General features: G+C 46.4%; 1 protein-coding gene across 6 annotated transcripts in view; it reads right to left on the bottom strand.

Moving 5' to 3' along the window:
• Positions 1-14,837, bottom strand: part of LOC119967679 (signal-induced proliferation-associated 1-like protein 2) — a 651,675-nt gene that overhangs the window by 443,621 nt on the left and 193,217 nt on the right. Inside the window, exon 3 of one of the 6 annotated variants that reach the window (XM_038800504.1) lies at positions 4,004-4,066. The exons of the other annotated variants lie outside the window; for them this stretch is intronic. The gene's annotated coding sequence lies outside the window, so the exon portion shown is untranslated. The remainder of the gene's footprint in view (positions 1-4,003; positions 4,067-14,837) is intronic. 6 annotated transcript variants of the gene reach the window in all.

Here is a 14,837-nt window from a genome sequence, read left to right as displayed (position 1 = left end):
GCTGAACAAGAAAGGGGTGAAGTTCGGCTTGCTACAGCCGGCACGCCTCTGGGTCACTTATAAAGGCCGCCAGCTCTATTTTGACTCCCCGGAAGATGCCTGGGCTTTCGTCCAGGCAGAGAAGTTGGACTCGAACTGAGGATTGAGGGGGGTTGAAGACTGATCTACATTGTCCAGAGGCTCTGTTCTCCCTTGTACTTCTTTGTTGGTCCTTTTTTTTTGTTTTTTCTCTTTTTTGGGGCTTTTCTACTATTTATTTCTGTGCCTTTCTCACTGCTGGAGAGTTGGGGGGCTGTTCTGTAGGCCCGTTGGGATGCGCGCCTTTTTCTTTCCCGTGTTTTGATCGGGGACGGGGTTTAAGCTGGAAGCGCGGGCTTTTTCCCGCGTTGGAGGTAGAATGGGAGGGGTCTGTACCGGGTGGGGGGAGTGGCGGTTGTGTCACACCGGGGGGGGTCGTTGGGGTGGCGGGAGCAGCCGGGTCAGCAGGAGTCGGCTGACGTATGCAAGTACGACGAGAGGGGCAACGCAGCTAAGGGGGGGGCCTAGCAGTGGTTGGGGGGGGGTTACCGGGTTTCTGCTGGAAGGGCCGAAGGGGAACTGATGGTGATGGGGAGGAATGGGGATCTGCCACCGTGGGGAACAGGCAGTGGGGGTACTGCGGGCACGTGGTGGGCCAAGGGACAGTTATGGCTGATCGGCGCAGAGGGAGGGTGAATAGCCCCCCCCGATTCAACTGGTCACATGGAATGTAAGGGGGCTGAATGGGCCTGTCAAGCGCGCCCGGGTGATGGCGCACTTGAAGGGGCTAGGGGCGGATGTGGCTATGCTCCAGGAAACTCACTAGCCCATTCCGGGCCGGAGAATTTTCGCCGTTTGGAGGAGCCCGACGCCGGAGTGATCCACGCCGTTTTTGTCACGGGTTTCGCCGATCATTGGAGAATCCCGCCCCTTATGTCTATAATCTAAATTAAAAGATACAAACACTTTTAACATGTCACATGCAAAGCTGTATAATAATATAGTGCAGTTGTAAATAGTTTCACAGATTTAAATCAAATAACTAAATCTATGTTCACTTATAAATAATCATCTTTAATCATAAAAATATAATTACTTTAAAAAGAAACAATAACCCAGCGAACCACATACACATCATAGATTATCATAGAATTTACAGTGCAGAAGGAGGCCATTCGGCCCATCGAGTCTGCACCAGCTCTTGGAAAGAGCACCCTACCCAAGATCAATACCTCCACCCTATCTCCATAACCCAGTAACCCCACCCAACACTAAGGGCAATTTTGGACACTAAGGGCAATTTATCATGGCCAATCCACCTAACCTGCACATCTTTGGCCTGTGGGAGGAAACCAGAGCACCCGGAGGAAACCCACGCACACACGGGGAAAATGTGCAGACTCCGCACAGTGACCCAAGCTGGAATCGAACCTGGGACCCCGGAACTGTGAAGCAATTGTGCTACCCACAATGCTACCGTGATGCCCTATGTTTAGGACATGCCCTGAGCTTAGGGGGTATTGGGAGGGATTTGCAGGTGTCATGTCCCGGGTTCTGAAAATAAGGGTGGTGATAAGTCCAGAGGTGGCAATTTTCATGGTTTCGGAAGACACGGGAGTTCAGGAGGAGATACAGGCCGATGTTCTGGCCTTTGCTTCCCTGATAGCCCGGGTGCGAATATTGATGGCATGGATGGACTCAAAACCCCTGAAGACCGAACTATGGCTTTCGGACATGTCGAGTTTTCTGGAAAAATTCAAGTTCGCCTTGAGGGGATCTGTACTGGGGTTTGCCCGAAGGTGGCAACCAATCAACGACTTCTTCGCGGGAGGGGGAGGGTGGAGGTTAGAGTAGATTAGGAGGGATAAATAGGCGGGTAGTGTTTATGGGAGAGGAGCGGTTATGTGCACTATGGTTTGGTTGAAGTGTTGGTTTTCCGTTGTTGTTTGCATATTTCTGTAATCTGTAACTGTTTACAATGCCAAAAGATACCTCAATAAAATTGTTTGTTTAAAAAAAAGAAACAATAACAACAACAATGCCTGAATGAAAGAAAGAGCTGCTTAAAAAACTTCTACATGGGTCAGTTCTGTGCTGTATTTTTCTATGTTCTATATCTTTAAAACATTTGTTAAATATGTTGCCTGTTGTGTTCAATCTAAATCTGTAGTTGAAATGCATGCTCTCAATCGGCACTTCCAAGATGGCCCCGTCATAAGGTGGCGGAGCTGCACTCCACCTGCTCCTGCGCCACACTGGAGCTTGCACAGACCAAGGTTCCGGAGATTTTTTTCACCGAGAGGAAGGTTCGTCGCGATATCCAAGCGCAGGTAAGTGTCCTTTTAGAATCGACAGCTCATGGCTTCCCACCACTAGCCGGAGTTACGGACCATTAACGTTTTAAAGTTATATTGTCAGCAGACCAACATAACCTCCCAACTGTAACCTTCTGATACCTACACTTTCACAACTCCATCACTATTGAAGAGCATATCATTTATATTATGTCCCTTCTTCTTATGTTTTCACGATTGTAACAGTGTCAAAGACTGCATAAGAAGTCCGCCATAAATGTTTTCACTTAGAATCATAGAATTTACAGTGCACAAGGAGGCCATTCGGCCCATCAATCTGCACTGGCTCTTGGAAAGAGCACCCTATCCAAACCCACACCGCCACCCTATCCCTGTAACCCAGCAACCCCACCCAACACTAAGGGCAATTTTGGACACAGGGCAATTTAGCATGGCCAATCCACCTAACCTGCACATCTTTGGACTGTGGGAGGAAACCGGAGCACTCGGAGGAAACCCACGCACATTCAGGGAGAATGTGCAGACTCCGCACAGACTGTGACCCAAGCCGGAATTGAACCTGGGAATCTGGCGCTGTGAAGCAATTGTGCTAACCACTATGCTACCGTGCTGCCCTTCACAGATGTATGCTATTTTAAGGTGCAGTTTAAGAAAAACAATTGGATTCAAATATAGACCCCATGAAATGCCCTGTAGTTGCAGTGAATTATCAAATAAATATGTGAACAAAGATAACAGAAACTCATGCTAATAACATTTAGGTTTTACTGTTCTCCTTAATTAGTCCTGTTCCTAAGCAGTTTGCTTTGGCAATGGCAATGGGTTTAGAAAAGCCTCATGACTAGAGTGTCAAAGCTACTTCATATTCATGGGTAGGCAACATTTTAGTGCATTATAAATTGATATTGATTACTTAATTGAATACAAAATTTCAAAACCACCTTTGGGGTGTGGCACAATCACAATACTTTATTAAAATATAAAATAAGCCCTCAGTATGAAGTCCAATTAAATATACTAGAGATGAAACAAAATCCCAGTTACTCTTAAATACGAAATTCTTACAAAAAAATGAAAGGATCAGAAAAGGTTTTTTTTATAAGAATATATTAGTTATTAGCTCCATTAAACTACATATAAAAATGCACACACAAATGTTACACATCTGCACAAGCCTGCAGTTAATGTTTTACATTATCAATTCCTACGTCCACATTTATAATATAACTTCCAATGTAAACTTATAAAGATATAGAGGGATATGGGCCAAATGCAGGCAAGTGGGACTAGCTTGGTGACAGAAACTGGGCCGATGGGCCTGTTTCCATGCTGTAAACATGACTATAATTGTCAGATCATCGCAACAGTAAAGGCTCTGCAGCACTATCACTGGTGGGGGCATGTAATTACAGCATTATAAATTTACATAGGCAGGTTCCTGTAGGTGTGACAACTTATTATGGAAATATAAAAATGGAGACAGAATTAATAGCTTTAAAATGGAACTGAATTAAGTCTGTACATCCTGCCCCAATTCTAACCCCCACCCTTTGATGCTGCTAAACCTGAAGAGTTTAACTGACTTCAGATCTATAAATGCAACATCATGACAGGCTGGTAATATTTATAAGCCTTGCATGTAGCTCATACTTCCTGTAAATTGCACTTACTTGCTGTAATCCTTTTACCATCACATGTTGATAATGAAACTGTTGTTTTAAACATAGTAACCTCTGATTCAAGACAAAAAACATGAGAAGAAAAATATTATTGGGTGACATATTAGCGCAAGTGATTCAGTGATCAACTCAGCCAAAAATACTAATATTGCAATGCGCTCAACAGAAAATTACATCTCCATTAGTTTGGCACGTTTTGGCAGTTTTGGACCAGGCCATTACACTAAGCTCGAGACAAATACCCCAGAAACTAGTTTCATGTGGATTATATATGGGATGTGCATTATTCATTTCATTTACCTGGTGACATTTGTAAAAAAATCCAATCAATTTCATGGTCAGGCCTCATTTACGTTGACAAGGCGAGCTTGCTGGCAGTCACAATTGTGTTGCTCATCGTTAGCTGGCTGTGTGGAAGTGTGGGCTGGCTACATGGAAAATAGGAGTAGGAGAAGGCCATTCAGCACTTGGAGCCTGCTCTGCCATTCATTACGATTATGGCTGATTGTCCAACTCAGAGTCTGATTTCACCTTCCACCCATATCCTTTGACCCCCTTCCCCCAAGTGCTATATCTAACTGCTTCTTGAAAACATATTTTGTCCTCAACTGTCCTCTGTGGTAGCAAGTTCCACAGGCCAACCACTATGGGAGGAGCAATTTCGCCTCATCTCAGTCCTGAATGGCCTACCCCGTATCCTCAGACTGTGACTCCAGGCTCTGGACACACTGGGCAGCACGGTAGCATGCTGGTTAGCATAAATGCTTCACAGCTCCAGGGTCCCAGGTTCGATTCCCGGCTGGGTCAGTCTGTGTGGAGTCTGCACGTCCTCCCCCTGTGTGCGTGGGTTTCCTCCGGGTGCTCCGGTTTCCTCCCACAGTCCAAAGATGTGTGGGTTAGGTGGATTGGCCATGCTAAATTGCCCGTAGTGTCCTAATAAAAGTAAGGTTAAGGGAGGGGGGTTGTTGGGTTACGGGTATAGGGTGGATATGTGGGTTTGAGTAGGGTGATCATGGCTCGGCACAACATTGAGGGCCGAAGGGCCTGTTCTGTGCTGTACTGTTCTACACTCACCATTGGGAACATCCTGCATCTACCCTGTCCAGTCCTGTTTGAATTTTATAGGTTTCAATGAGATCCCCCCCTCATTCTTCTGAACTCCAGTGAATACAATTCAAACCGACTCAATCTCTCCTCATACATCAGTCCCGCCATCCCAGGAATCAGTCTGCATTCCCTCTATAGTAAGAGCATCGTTCCTCAGATAAGGAGACCAAAACTGCACACAGTAATCCAGACGTAGCCTCGCCATGGCCCTTTATAATTGCAGCAAGACATCCCTCCTCCTGAACTCTCGCTATGAAGGCCAACATCCATTTATTTGCTTTCTTTACTACCTGATGCACCTGCATGCTTACCTTCAGTGACTGGTGTAAGAGACACCCATGGTTCATTGCACATTCCCCCTCCTAATTTATGGCCATTAAAATACTTTCCTGTTTTTACTACCAAAGTGGATAACCTCATTTATCCAAATTATACTGCATCTGCCATTCATCTGCCCACTCATTCAACCTGTCCAAATCACACTGAAGGGTCTCTGCATCCTCCTCACAGCTCACCCTCTTTCCCAGCTTTGTGCCATCTATAAACTGGGAGATATTACATTTTGTTTCCTCATCTAAATCATTAATATATGAATAGCTGGGGTCCCAGCATGGATCCCTGCGGTACTTCACTAGTCACTGCCAGCCATTTGGAAAAAGACCCGTTTATTCCTACCCCTTGTTTCCTGTCTGCCAACCAGTTTTCTATCCATCTCAATACAATACACATAACCCCATGCGCTATAATTTGACACTTTAATCTCTTATGTGGGACTTTGTCGAAAGCCTTCTGAAAGTCCAAATAGATCACATCCACTGGCTCCCCTTTACTCTACTAGTTACATCCTCAAATAATTATATAAATTTGTTAAGAATGATTTCCTTTTTATGTATCCATGATGACTCTGTCAGATCCTGCTTTTTATAAATGCATGCCGACTCTGTCCGATTCTGCCACTGTTTCTTTAATAGTGGATTCTAGAATTTTCCCCACTACCGACACTAAACCGATAATTCCGTTTACTCCCTTTTTAAATAGTGGGGTTACATTAGCCACCCTACAATCTGTAGAAACTGTTCCAGAGTCTATAGAATCTTGGAAGGTGACCATCAATGCACCCACTATTCCTAGAGCCATTTCCTTAAGTACCCTGGGATGTAGATGATCAGGCTGACAGTCAGGGACCCAGGTGGCACCAGCAGTGCCAGGGCATCACCGTACCCAAAGGGCATGCAGCTGGGGTCCTCCGATCCCCTCTGAGACCCCCGAGTGGCGTTCTGTCTGGTCCCCATTTATGGGGACTAGTACCAAACGGCACTCGCCCGAGGTCCCCGAGGCAAAGGGAATGAATCCCAAAGGAATCCTCAGGAATCTGCACATTAGAGTAAAGTTACAGCCTCGCTCCAATATGAAGATTTGCGAAAAAGTGATCCGGCACATGCCCTTGTAACGTCTCACAAGATTGCGTTGAATCTCCTGAGGCATTGAGAGCCGGGTAGATCTTTGGAGCGGGGTCTCCCAGCTTTCACCAGAAACGCTGCTCCCAGCAAGCTGTTTTTCTGGCACAGCGTGGCCATAGGATCACGCCCTGCAGCTTGCAGAAGAAAATTCACTGTCTAATTTAGCAAAAATAAGCAATTTCCAATCTGCTTGTCTTGTTAAATTTCCTGCTGTGCACAGTAACCCAAGGAAACATAGATATCAACAAGTCATATCACATGGTTCAGTAATTCCAGCTGTACCACAGTATCTTTGTAGCAAAGCTTGGAGAATTGGTTCTCTGCAGAAACTTATTTTTCAGCCCCAAATGTCTACTATGAAAAATATGTACAGTAATCCATTTGTGACTTTAATCTGAATATATTTTGGCCACTCAGTAAGAAAACGTCATTAGGCAAACATGTGACATGTCAGACGTCTGTTTTATACCTACAACCAAAGTGCATTAAGTCTAATTTTGCATGGAGATGCTTTCTTTCCCTACTTACCAACTCTTCACTTCCAATCCTAAATCTATCCATGGCAATCACAGCTACTGAAAATGGACCCTATGTCATAAAATAATTTCTTGAATAATTTCTTGGTAGTTTGAAAGAAGACGACACAAAAAATGGACTCCTATAATAACCTCTTGATTGGTGTCAAATGTCAAAAAGATATATCGAGTCCTATCTGTATACTGAAAAATTGCTCATTTGCCTCGTGAATTTGTTAACAAGGACTTCTGGTGACGAGGGTGTGCTGAGTAGACGTACATCAGGTGGCTCTCCTCCAGAACACAGCAAAATCGGCACTTTTGGCCATATTTAGCTGGAGGCATTACTATTTAAAATAGCCAGAAAAAATTCCACCACCTGGGGATCCAGATAGCCCATGACTGGACACGGATCCACAAGTGGAATCTGACCAGTCTGGCAGAGGAAGTAAAAAAGGACCTACAGAGATGGGATGCACTCCCACTTTCTCTGGCGGGTAGAGTGCAGGCGATCAGTATGAACGCACAGCCCAGGTTCCTCTTCCTGTTCAGATCCATACAGATCTACATTACGCAAGGCCTTTTTCCAAGCAATAAACAAAATGAAAACAACACTGCAAAGGAGAGAAGCATCCCAAACTTGTAATACTACCACTGGGCAGCCACAGCCGAGAGGGTGAGAGGATGGGTGAAGGAACCAAACATTGAATGGGTGAGGATGGAGGAGTTCTCCTGTAAAGGAACGACCGTCTGGTCCTTTGCCATGACAGCACTCCCATCCCTGGCAGCAAAACACTCAACCAGCCCAGTGGTAGTAGCAACACTCAGAACCTGGAACCAGATGAGGCAGCACTTCAGCCTGACCGAAGTGTCCACCATGGCCCCCATCTGAGGCAACCACAGGTTTCCACCAGCTATGCTAGACCCACCTTTAAGAGGTGGAGACAGTTCGGGACGGTGTGCTCTCAGGGGTGTGGGTTCGAGAGATGAGGATCTCGGAAGCGTACCAGGTGATGCAGGAGGTAGACGAGGCCTCGGTGGAGGAGCTGAAAGGTAAATGGGAGGAGCAGCTGGGTGAGGAGATTGAGGAGGGGACGTGGGCGGATGCCCTGGAAAGGGCGAATTCCTCCTCTTCTTGTGCGAGGCTTAGCCTCATACAGTTTAAGGTGCTGCATAGGGCTCATTTGACCGGGACACGGATGAGCTGGTTTTTTGGGACCGAGGACAGGTGTATTAAGTGCTCTGGGGGTCCAGCAAACCATGTCCACATGTTCTGGGCATGCCCAACGCTGGGGGAATTTTGGAAGGGTGTAGCAAGGAGGGTATCGAGGGTGGTAGGATCCAGGGTCAATCCAGGCTGGGGACTCGCAATATTTGGGGTTGCAGTGGAGCCGGGAGTGCAGGTGGCGAAAGAGGCCGGTGTTCTGGCCTTTGCGTCCCTAATAGCCTGGCGGAGGATTCTTCTTCAGTGGAAGGATGCGAGGCCCCCAAGCGTGGAGGCCTGGGTCAACGATATGGCGGGGTTTATTAAATTGGAGAGGGTGAAATTTGCCCTAAGGGGGTCAGTGCAGGGGTTTTTCAGGAGATGGCAACCATTCCTAGATCTCCTGGCAGAACGGTAAAATCAAAAGGTCAGCAGAAGCAGCAGAACAGAATTTTCTGTTACTGTTTTCTTTTTTGTGAAAATGTGAGAATTTGAATAAAAATTATATCTAAAAAAAGGTGGAGACAGGACGGAGGGGACACTGACAGTTAAGGACTTTTACACAAGTTACATACCAGTGACCTTAGAAGAGCTGACAGCGAGACTTGAACTACCGGATGGACAGGAACGCCAACATCGGCAAATCAAAAACTTTTTCCACGAGGAACAACAAAGTACCCAAGGGGCCTGAGAGACAAAATTTTCAAGAAGTTACTGGATGCGGACAGTCTGGGAAAGGGGATCTGCGGGGACATATACGGACGACTTTTAGAAAGGACATACTCCCCACTGGATGAACCAGGGGAAAAAGGGAGGAAGAGCCAGGGACGGAAGTAGGGTGGGGGACTCTGGAGCGAACTTCACGTCCTCATGCAGCTAAAAGTGAAGCACAGAGCACATCTGACAAGAACCCGAATAAGTATATTCTACCCAGAAGTGGAAGGAAAATGTGAACGGTGCCAGGGAGGCCCGGCCAATCACGCCCACATGTTTTGGGCATGCCCCAGGCTTGTCGGATTCAGGACAGCCTTCTTTGAGGCAATGTCCAAGGTTATGGGGGTGGGGTTGGAGCCGTCCCCGAGAGTGGCAGTCTTCGGTGTATCAAGCAGCCAGCCCTTAGCTTTGGTTCCCTGATCACACATCGGAGAATCCTGCTAGGTTGGCAATCAGCAGCACCACCCACAGCTGCAGACCGCCTGGCAGACCTATCAGAATATCTCCACCTGGAGAAGATCAAGTACACTAGCGATTTTCAAAGTGGGGGTCGTGACCCGCAGATGGGTCGCGGAATGTTGCAGAATGGTTGCCAAAAGATCACCAAAATGATCCCCAAAGATCGCCTGACTATGTTTACAGTTTTCTCCATAGGTAAATTCTCACTGCAGTACAGTGCATGACCAACGAGGCTGGTGTAGGAGCCTATTGCCAGGAAATTCCTTGCCTCTCAGGCCAGAGTGCCGTTGGGCAGTTTGCAGTCAGAGGCCTGTAAAATTCTCTTTGGGTGGCATTTCCTGCTATTGCGTTCAACATCAGGATCTGTATTATTTCTCGAGTTCAGCATAGTATTATTTCTTGATTTTATTTGATTGTTTATTGTCACATGCACCGATGTACAGTGAAAATTATTTTTCTGCAGCCAAGGGAGCACACACAGTAGGTTCATAGTAGGCAAGAAAAGAATAATCAACAGAGTACATTAACAAATGGCACATCGACAGACAGTGGTTGGTTACAGTACAGAACAAGGGGCCAAACAAAGCAAATACATGAGCAAGAGCATGCGTCTTTTATCATTCTCTCAGTTAAGCTGGACAAACAGCCTCCTCCACCCCTACAAATTTCTATGTCCACTCCTTCCACTTCCGAATTGTCTCTATACACCGGAGCTCTTGTCCTTCAAGGACGTTTCTTTTTTCATCACCTCTCCCCCTGCTATCCACCCCCTCTTCCCAGGTATTCATCCCAAGCATTCTTCTCTGCCCTGTGGCCACATGGACTCATTCAGCTGAATCGGTTCCTCTACCGCAAGGACTTTTGCATCTACCTTTATCAGGGCTTGAATTATTCGCCAAAGATAGCATTAGCTGGCGACTAAACTACACTCATGTATACAGGAGCCAGTAAACTGTTGCAGGTGTATGGAATGGAATGCGTCTGCACGTTTTGCATATTGGTCAGCTGAGCTGTGCCCAGCATTGTTTTTGTTACATAATTACCTGGGAAACAGTACTGACAGGTGGCCAGTGACTTACTGTCTGACTTTTAGTTCAACATTTTGGGCTCCTGTTTCTGAAGTTGAAGTTTTGAGTTTAATTTCCTATCTGAGGTCATGTTAGGTTTTGAACACGTGAACATAATTGTTAAAACTCCAATATTGAGCCTGTTAATCTTTCCAGCGTTTGCACGCAATTTGGCAACTGCTAACAATGGCTATGAAGAAATAAAATAACCAAATAATCCTGAGTTACACCCTTTGGCAAGGTGTCAGGGTGGACCAGTCATTTAAGGTGAAACGGCAGCTCAATTTACAATTTTACATTCAATAATACAGAAGTGCCAACAACGAGTAGGACGTTTTAAAAAGTAATTATGGAGAATATTTTGTGAATGTGGTGTGGGTCGGGATAGTCGGCCATTCTGTAAATGTGGGTCGTTGGAAAAAAGTTTGACAAACACTGAAGTACACCATCCAAGGGTCTGAAGGTGGCTTCCACAAACCTTCTTCAACCTGTTGAAAGCCAACAACTGATAGAATTTGATGGGGGGGGGGGTCGCCGGAAGGGAACGACATGTAAACTGCAACAGTCTCATCTATCTTTATGTACAGTGTAAAAAAGGGCAGCACGGTGGCACAGTGGTTAGCATTGCTGCCTACGGCGCTGAGGACCCGGGTTCGAATCCCGGCTCTGGGTCACTGTCCGTGTGGAGTTTGCACATTCTCCCCGTGTCTGCGTGGGTTTCACCCACACAACCCAACGATGTGCAGGGTAGGTAGATTGGCCACGCTAAATTGGAAAAAATAATTGGGTACTCTAAATTTATTTTTTTTAAATCTACAGTGTAAAAATGTAATCTTTAAAAGGAGGGTGAGGGAGAAGGAAACAAAGAGGCACTGAGCCCAATCATACCCTATACAAGAAACCTTACACCAAACAGCATACGCAGCACTACGCTACCCCAATAGGTCTAGGTTTGATGGACCAACAAACAAAGATGACATGCCAGAGAGCAGCAAGGGGAGGGGCATCAGGATGAAAGGGGGAATTGGGATTCAGAGGCCAAGTCAAAGCTGGGCACTTGTAAAAATTGTAAATTATAACCGATAATATATAGTTTCTGCGTATGTTCACTTTCATCTTTGTTTTGTACAAAAAGAAAAACCCTAATAAAAATATTTTCCAAATTAAAAAATGAATTTGTTGACAAAATCTACCTCCACAATATCCCTGAACAATATCACTCCATTCATCGCCTCCCATATTTAAGATAGCTGTGTGTACTCACTTCCCTCTTCTGCGCTGAAGTCTACATCTCTGGTTGAAACAATTTACTAGCAGTTAGTTTACCAAGAGATCTTGAAAGCTTACAATAAAAAGGGAAACGATTGCTACGATAGGATAGAAATACAGTGGCATTTCACCTCTATGACCAGGGCTCGATTAAGCCCAGACTGATCAGATGAGAGTCTTCTCTAATCTGTAAACTCTGGATCAGCAACCCACTTTAGAAAAAACATCCGCTCTGTAGACATGCAATATTTCTTTTCTCATCGTATGGTTTTTATTGCCAATTAATACAGAATTGAGACATATTCATAGGATAGGCGGACGCCGACTAGGAAGGGTACTGGGACCAGCCTAAACCGATCTCACATTGGACTCTTGGAGCCAACAGAGATGGACTCTCATCTGATCAGTCTGGGCTTAATTGAGCCCGTCATCGAGGTGAAATGTCACTATATTTCTATCCCATCAAGCAATAATTTCCTTTTTTTTTTAAAAAAGAGCTATAGGCAAAGTAACTAAGTATTTTTTTTCCTGGGAGTTTTACTTTGCATCTGTCTCGGTTATGCCTGATGACACACTTTACCCAAAATGGAGAGAGTTCCATTGCCTCATCCCTCATCTAGCACAGTACTTGTTTTTAAAAAGGAACTTTCCTTTTACTCTCGAGCAACAATCCCCAGCTTGTCTATTCGCCCCTCAGAGCACAGGCACATTGTGTGTGCCATTATCACTTTAACTTGCCCTTTGAAGGGCAGCACGGTGGCCTAGTGGTTAGCACAACCGCCTCACGGTGCTGAGGTCCCAGGTTCGATCCCGGCTCTGGGTCATTGTCTGTGTGGAGTTTGCACATTCTCCCCGTGTCTGCGTGGGTTTCGCCCCCACAACCCAAAAATGTGCAGAGTAGGTGGATTGGCCACGCTAAATTGCCCCTTAATTGGAAAAAATAATTGGGTAATCTAAATTTATAAAAAAAAACTTGCCCTTTGAAATCCTCACTTTCTATAACTAGAGAAACACCCACTTTCTTGTTCACAATACTCTCTATAAAAATAACTGCATTTTGCTATAATTGAATTGGGGAGGCAGATGTCATTAAGAATGATGTGCCACCCCCAATATCTCCTCCACCTCTGATAGATCAAAGCAGAGCAGAAGGAAAGAGATGGAAGGAAAGTCTTCCTGGGGAAGCCAGTTTAATTCTCCTTTGCACCAATGCCACTAACCTGTTTAAAAAAATATTCAACCCATATAACTCAATTTTAAAAAGTGATCGGGCTTATTAGCGCTTGACAGTTAAGCACACATTGCTCAAAAGCAATTTACTTTGCAGCCAGGCCACAAGATGCATTAATATACCTCCGAGTACACACACACAGCAGCTAAATGCATAATCTTTCTCAGCCTTGAACCAATAATAGCTCTGCACTTTGCTATTGCAACAGGAATCTTTCATGAAAGGCTTTTCATTATACATTCCTTTGTGCTGTTGAATGAGTAAAAAGCTGCTGTACTGGATGAGCCCTATTCCGCACAAACCATTATCTGACCAATTCATCCAGCTTTGACTGAACATGCTGCTGGTTTTGAGAAAATTAGGAAATGTGCGAACTACTGAGCAACTTCATTTGCCATAGCATATCTTATCTTTTCCTTGAATGGTAACTCCACAGAAGGAGGCTATTTCATAGACACACTACACTACAGTGCAGAAGGAGGCCATTCAGCCCACTGAGCCTGCACCGACCCCCTGAAAGGGTACCTTACCGAGAGTCAGGCCCCCACCCTGTCCCCTTAACCCAGTAACCCCATCTAACCTTTTGGATACTAAGGGGCAATTGATCATGACCAATTCACCTAACCTGCTCATCTTTGGACTGTGGGAGAAAATTGAAGCACCCGGAGAAAACCCACGCAGACACGGGGAGAAAGTGCAAACTCCACACAGTCACCCGAGGCCGGAATTGAACCCTGGTTCCTGGAGCTGTGAGGCAGCAATGCAAACCACTGTGCCACCGTGCCAGTCATGCCCCTGCTACCTACCTAGCCCCACTCATGTCCTTGCCCTGTAGATCTGCAAATTAGTTTTTTTCAGCTAATTATCCAAATCCTGTTTGAAAACAATGATTGGATTTACCTCCAACACAGTCTCAGGAACTGCGCTCCATTTTCATCGAAAATAGGTGCAGGAGTAGGCCATTCGGACCTTATGTCATCTCTGGTTCTTTTTCCAAAGACCTTGCCCGGGATTCTACGAGCCCGCACCGGGTCGGAGAATCACCGGTGAAGCGGGAAATTCCCGCCACTCCGCTCCGACTCCGGTCGCGATTCTCTGGTGACCAGAGAATTGCCGGCAATCGTGCCCGCGTGGTCGATGCAGCGTCGGTCGTGGGCCACTGAAAGAGGCACCCACGGCGATTATCCGCGGTCGACCGGCTGAATTCCCACCGAGTTCTGCCAGCGTGGTTCCAACCTGGTACCCGGCAGGAGCTCGGCCCGTGGCCACGTTGCCCGTCCTGGTGGGAGGCAGACAGGATAAGACTCTGGGCGGCGGCGGGGGGGGGGGGGGGGGGGGGCTTCCACAACGCCCAGGCCCGCAATCGGGGGCTACCGATCGGCGGACGCCTGCAAGCTGGAGGGGGCCTACCTCCTTCCATGCCGGCCCGCTGTAGGGCTCCTCCATGTTGCTCGGCACCGGCGTGGAAACGGCCACCATACGCATGCGCAGACCTGCGCCGGCAGTGCATGGCCGCCTTTCGGCACCAGAGCAGCGCGCAGAACACCGGCGCCATGCTGGCCCCCTGCATTGCTGGGCCAGGAGGCCCTCTGATACCGGCGTGCACCACTCCAGTCTTTACGCCGGCGTCAAAACTTGAGAGAATCCCGGCCCTCAAATCAGTTCTCTCTGGTTCTCAATCCTTCTGCCAATGGGAACAGTTTCTCCTTTTGTATTCTGTCCAGACTCCTTGTGATTTTGAACGCCTCCATCAAATCTCCTCTCAAACCTTCGCTTGATGAAAACAGCCCCAGCTTCAC

This window comes from Scyliorhinus canicula, chromosome 6 (genome assembly GCF_902713615.1).
Source record: "Scyliorhinus canicula chromosome 6, sScyCan1.1, whole genome shotgun sequence".
NCBI classification, from domain to species: Eukaryota; Metazoa; Chordata; class Chondrichthyes; order Carcharhiniformes; family Scyliorhinidae; genus Scyliorhinus; species Scyliorhinus canicula.
The sequence above is the reverse complement of the archived record's forward strand: the minus strand, read 5'-3'. Positions and strand labels throughout refer to the sequence as shown.